This window comes from Temnothorax longispinosus, chromosome 1, assembly GCF_030848805.1.
Source record: "Temnothorax longispinosus isolate EJ_2023e chromosome 1, Tlon_JGU_v1, whole genome shotgun sequence".
In the NCBI taxonomy this organism is placed as follows: domain Eukaryota; kingdom Metazoa; phylum Arthropoda; class Insecta; order Hymenoptera; family Formicidae; genus Temnothorax; species Temnothorax longispinosus.
The window spans coordinates 13,936,303-13,942,736 of NC_092358.1; the positions used below are offsets into that span (position 1 = coordinate 13,936,303).

Genomic DNA, 6,434 nt, shown 5'->3' on the forward strand with positions numbered 1-6,434 from the left:
AGCCGGTCTCACGAAGGCGGATTTGAAATTACCACCGGCGGATGAAAGCAGCTGCGACGGGCGCCCTAGTTAGGGTGCGTTCCGTTTCACGCATGGATCGCATGAAAAGCTTGGAAATCGTTCCGTTTCACTCCATGCGCAATTCATGCGCGCATGAGAATTTCTCCCACCATACCACCACTCAGCGCATGAGAACGCATGAACCGCCTCAGCTCTCGAGGTGAGGCAGCTTATGCGTGGTCCATGCGTATGCGTTTCATGCGTTTTATGCGCGAAATGGAACGCAGCGTTGTTCGGATAGAATAAAGTTTTCCCATAATTTTATACCATGGCTAATGAAAAAGAGTTACAAGTATTCGTAAACGATGAATTATGGACACTTAACGTATCCGCAATTGAATTCTTAGCAGCAACGACTGGCAGTAAGTAAATATAAAAAATTTTAATTCTAACCTCAAATTTCATGATTCTTTAAAACAATGTATTTATTCCAAATACTCATTAAATTTTACTTTTACAAGCTGTAAGGCTGGGTCTACAAAAAGTGTAGTGGGCCTTAAGCCGTAAGAAATTAACCAATTACATTCATTATTTATTAATATTCAGTATTTTATATATGAGGAAATATGTCCTGTATATACATACAAATAATATATACAGGACAGGATTTATTTATATACAGGATTTCTTTATATATAAATTATTAAATTCCAATCAAAAATAACACTGATCTTTGTAAGATGCCCTGTGAATAATTAAAGTTTTGCTTTCTTTTACTAGATGAAGACATTATCAAGCTATTAATAGAAAGAGAAAGAGAAAAAAGAAGTATGGCAATGATCAAACAACTAGAGCAACATTCCTTAGAAGGTTACCAACCTGTGGATGCATCTGAAATAAACAACGAACAGCCTGTGGATGCATATGAAATAAACAACGAACAGCCTGTGGATGCATCTGAGATAAACAACGAAGTTATAAATAAGAAAGAGTCCTTTACATGGCCAGATAAAGCAGTCCTTTTATTACTCGAGATCTATCGAAATAAAGAATCAGAATTTGCGGGTTTAAAACGTCACAACAAAATATGGAATGAAATATCTAATGAAATGAAGGAGGGAAACTATAATGTGACTGGTATTCAGTGCCAAAACAAAATGTCCGGACTCAAAAGAACATACAAAAATATTACTGATAGCAATAAAAAGTCAGGAAATCATTCCAGTTCTTGGGCTTTTTACTCGGCGATGGACTCAATATTCGGAGAAAAAGCATGGGTAGATCCGGTGTCAATAGCCAGCAGTGATAATCCACCTTCCCCAGGTTTTTTCTAAGAAAAGTCATCATCTACTTCAGAGAAGTTAGCCGACAGATTTGGGTAAGTTAATTTTTTTTAAATATATTAAGATTAAAGTTAATAGCTCTAAAATTACAAGTTAATATGTTTAAAATTAACATTAATATTAACAAAACTAATGTTTGAGATCGCAAACGTAGCATCGCGACAAAGTCGCGTTCGGCTGCATGTCAGCACATGCACGCTTGCAATAAATTTCGTTCTCATATTTTATAAGGTGAAAGTGACTAATGTTCGCGTAAAATCGTCGCATGAAAATTGTCAAGAAAATATTCGGTATAGCATGGATCTTTCGAGATTAGCTTTCCAGAAACTTTAACATTGTCATCAATAATAAAGTCAAACAACAACGCTAGAACAAAGGAACGATCCATGCTATACACAAAGCACTCGAAAACAGGTGACGACCCCGTCGGGTCGCCACGTGAAATCGGTGACGTCAGCTCCATGACGCAGGCCTCCGACGGCCAATCACCCTCCCGAAATTCTGGGAAATCTGCAGGGAGGGAGTTTCGCCTCGGAGGTGTTAAAAGGACCGTCGCCGCGCCACGGAAACGATTTCGCTTGCAGATCAAAGAAAACCCGCTTTCGTACTCCGCTTTGCACACCGCTGTTCCGCGTTTCGAACGTTTTCGCCGCATCGCTAGCCGTAGCTTCTGTGCGCGCTCCACGGCTTCCTTTGAAAAAGGGAAAGAACTGCATAGACCTGTACATATTAGACATTATTAAATATATTCGTTTATTTTGCAATTCGATACTTGTGCCTTGTTTTTGTGGTCGTCTCGTTACCTCGCGCTATCTCGCGCAACCGCGTGCTCTCGAACAACTAAATTAAGTTAAAAGTTTATTACTTTTTTATTTGATTAATTTAAGTTTTAACTTTTTAAATAGCTTAACCATGACAGCGGAGGAACCAAAACCAAAAAAAAGAAGAGTAGAATCGATTATAGAGTCATTTATTTACAAAATGAAAGAAGAAAAACAGAAAGAGAAAGAAGATAGAGAACGACGTAGAGCAGAAAAGGTAGAAAGACTGAATAAAATGCATAAAGAAAAAATGCAACTTCAGCAGTCTTTCCTTGAAATATTCTCCAAGATCGCAGAACGCCCTAAAGTATGCATATGCTTATTGATGTTTTTTCGTTTAAAAATTTAGCTAAAATAGCTATTTATACAAATTATAAACATGTAATGATAATTTTACTTGATTCGAAAAAGCGCTCAAGACTTATTGTTCATACATTTGATACAATTACATATACATAACATCTGCTTAATATGAAGCATAAGATACAGCATGGTATTGTTTGATTATAAGATATAAAATTTTTATTTAATTTAATTTTTTTTTTAATTCAATATTGTAGTTATCAAAAATTAGTGTTACATTAATTAAATGTTATGTAATTTTAAAGCTATTTCAAGCAATATTACTTCATTTTGCAATGCATTTGTGTTGGAGGCACATAATGAAAACTGCATAATGTGCTTATTGTTGTTTTTTTTTCATTCAAAAGTTTTGATCATACATTTAAGTTTTTTGTTATTCAATTAATAACAATTGTGATTGCTGCAACTGCACAGTTTTCTTAAAGACTGCATGACTTATCCTAGTCAAAGTAAATTTTATTTCGTTTTTATATATTCCAGCAAACACCAGGTAACAGTTATATAATTGTTAAATTATATAACTGTTACTTGGTGTTTGTTGGGATGTATATCTGAGATAAGTTAAATAGAATTTAATTTTATAGAGTTTATTTATTTGAATTGAACTATATGTGATTTTTCTTAAGATTAAACATTGTATTAGCAAGACTAAGGCTCGATTGTAACAATATTATTTCGGTTTTATATTTACATATATGTAAGTGAGACTTACAATTAAATATGTATCTTTATTTATTATAAAAAAAGGTCAAGATAGACACATTTAAGATAGACTCTTTTTGTTCTTATTTTAATATAGAAAGTGTGCGTATATATTGTAAAATTATACATTCATAAAAATATGTTAATAAAGTTATTACAGAATGTATTGAATATCAGTTTTTTAATATAGTGTTTATAAAACAAATATTTTTATTGTATATATTATATTTATAGAGTTCAAATATTTCAAAATACGATATATTAGATATAGTACAGTAATATCTTATCACTATTATACGTAAATTAAAATGTAATTGTAGCTTTACATAGTTGCAAATTTTACTACGAAATCTCACAAAATGTTGAAAGAAGAAGTATGCTGAAAAAAGGTAAATAGGCAAAAACAAGTTAGACAAGAAAAGTTGGAAATATACAAAGACAGCTCCAACAGTCTAACTGAACTATACTCACTAAAGTATTTACAATATTTACAGTATTTACAATATTTACTCACTAAACATTTACAGTATTCACTAAATATTTACAGTATTTACAATATTTACTCACTAAAGTATTTACAATATTTACAGTATTTACATTCACTGCATGTTACTGATACCATTTTTTTGTCTAGTTATTTTCGTTTCCAAGTCTCATTCTCAACTCATTCATAATTCTCACCCTTTTTTGATTACCCACATCTGCACCTGCTGCTACGACATCAGAAACATCATTCCCATCATTGGGACAAACTGCAACATCGTCTATAATATCATTTTGCAGTATGCAGATATTATGCATTACAGAGCATGCAATAATAAACTGTGGTATTTTGGCTACATCAGTGAGAGGTAGACAGTCTAGTAAAATGCGAAACCGCATTTTTAAAAGCCCGAAAGCTTTTTCAATGGTCATGCGAGTAGACGATAAGCAGTAATTGAAATTTTTTTGCCTTGCAGTTAGGTGTCCGTTATCTCGAAATGGTACCATAACATGCGAATGAAGTGTATAAGCTGCATCTCCAATAAGATGAGAATCTGCAGGAAAATATTCATGTGACCTCTGAATAAAATCAGCTATAGGAGAATTCCTAAAAACTCGTGCATCATGCACAGAACCCACATGCCCAGCATAGCAATGTGTAAATAGGCTTCAAGCATCACATACAGCTTGGAGGTGAATAGCATGAAAATTTTTCCTGCAGACATAAGAAGCTGCATCTTTTTTAGCTCTTATCTTTATAAAGGAACCATCAATTGCCCCAATAACGCCTGGAAAATTCTTTGCTCTTTCAAACTCTTCGATCACGCGGGTAGCTTCCTCTCCTCTTGGCCATTTTATGAAACGTGGCGCTAGACAGTGGAGAGCGTGAATTACACGCCTCACAGCACGCCATGCAGTACCTTTTCCTACACCAAACTTGACGCACATAGACCTAAATACAGAATGATGGAACTAGGTTGGAATCTTATTTAACGTTTGTTATTATGTCAGATGGATTGCGATTAGCTATCAGGTAGAAAATTTTTAGGGCGCATTCAAACCTTGGCAGAAAAGTAAAAAGTAGACAAAAACTAAACAGAATTCATGCTGCAATAGTAAACAAAATAGCAGAAAGCAGAAACTGTCGCCAAGGTCTAAATGCACCTTTACAATCATCTCACTCAGCATGTAATATTTTTGAAACATTGCTGTCATTGTTTCAATATTATATGCTGAGTGGGATCGATAGAGACTATAGAAATTCTTCATTCAATAGTCAGTCGCTACATCTGATAACGGTGATAAACATTAAATAAAATTGCAGGCTTACAGCTGCATTTTTAACATAATCAAATATTATACATATCGATATGAATCTGGAGTAGCCATGAACCATAATGTAATTAAAAGTTGCTTCTCTGCAGATATTTGTTTCCTTCCACAAGCATTGATGCTATTCAAAATTGGTTTTACAAGCATCAAAACTAGTTGGAATGTCTCTGGAAACACTCTGCAACATAACTCAAAGTCAAATACATGGCAGATTTGTTATTTATCAATCATTGAGAGAAAATACATTTGTACAAACCTAAAATGTTGTTTAAAAGTTATTTTGGAGTATCCTGGAACAACTCGTTCCACATAATCGGACAACTTTTCAACTGCAGAAATTTTACCCCGCGTCTCATGTACCATCAATATGGCACAAAAAGTATTCATGTCATCATTTTCTTCATAATCTTCTTCACTGCTACATGATGAAGAAGTTTGATCATGAAAATCTTCATCAATCTGGTTGAAAATAGGAAACATTACAAAGAGCACATCACTCGCCATGTCTTCTTTTTCTTCTTTTTCAAATAGTTTTAATAATCAGATTTTATAGAGGAGACAAAAAAACCCTACAAATATTGTCCAAACAAAAATACGCACAATACAGTCGATCGTGTGAAGAATGACAACGGACTATTCCACGGATTCCACCATGTTTGTTTTCAAGTCAAACGAAACGCATCATAACAGTTCCGTTTCTCTATGCGCAGTAAGAGCATGAGAAAAACGGAACGCACCCATGCGCTCATGCGATGCGCTCCCGTCCATGCGATCCATGCGTGAAACGGAACGCACCCTTAGGCGCGGCGATCGCTAGTGAAATCGTTATCATGCCAGGGCGCAGCACTTGAGAAGGCTAGGGACACCGGCGCGCGCGGGCCCAGCGTGGTCCCGCCGGGCCGGGGACACGCCACTGTCGTGTGAGCCGCAGCGCAGGAAGGTACCATCCAGCCCTACGAGCGAGGCGACGAGCTGCCGGCGAGCGGACGAGCGAGCTTTTGTAAGACCACTGCTCTCGCACCTTGAAAGTAAAATTGTTGCTTATATCGAGGCTCTTCCGGGAGTCGCGTTGTGCCCCGAAAATTGTGAAATCCGTTAATAATATATCGAAAAGAATACCGCGAAAGGGCCCGGCCGAGGAAAGTAATCGCAATAGCCCGTCTCGGGGATTCGGACGTGCGACAGCCGACAGTCAATGTGCGTTTGGTTTTCGTTCGTGTAATAGTATCGTGCTGTCTATTGTAAAGATCCGCGTTGAATTATTGTGATTAGTGAAATGAGCTTGTCGTGGGCTTCACGTGATTGCGTCGTGGCGCGTAGAGCCTCGTCGCGTTTCGTGTTGCGGACCTCGCGAGGCCGCGGACGTGATTGCTAGGATCAATCGCGGGGT

At 36.4% G+C, this 6,434-nt stretch overlaps 2 pseudogenes; one reads left to right on the plus strand and one right to left on the minus strand.

Moving 5' to 3' along the window:
• The first annotated feature begins 229 nt into the window (after positions 1–229).
• Positions 230–1,382, plus strand: LOC139822456 (uncharacterized; annotated as a pseudogene).
• Positions 1,383–4,520: 3,138 nt separating this feature from the next.
• On the minus strand, positions 4,521–5,548 carry LOC139822466 (uncharacterized; annotated as a pseudogene).
• Between the last annotated feature and the right edge of the window lie 886 nt (positions 5,549–6,434).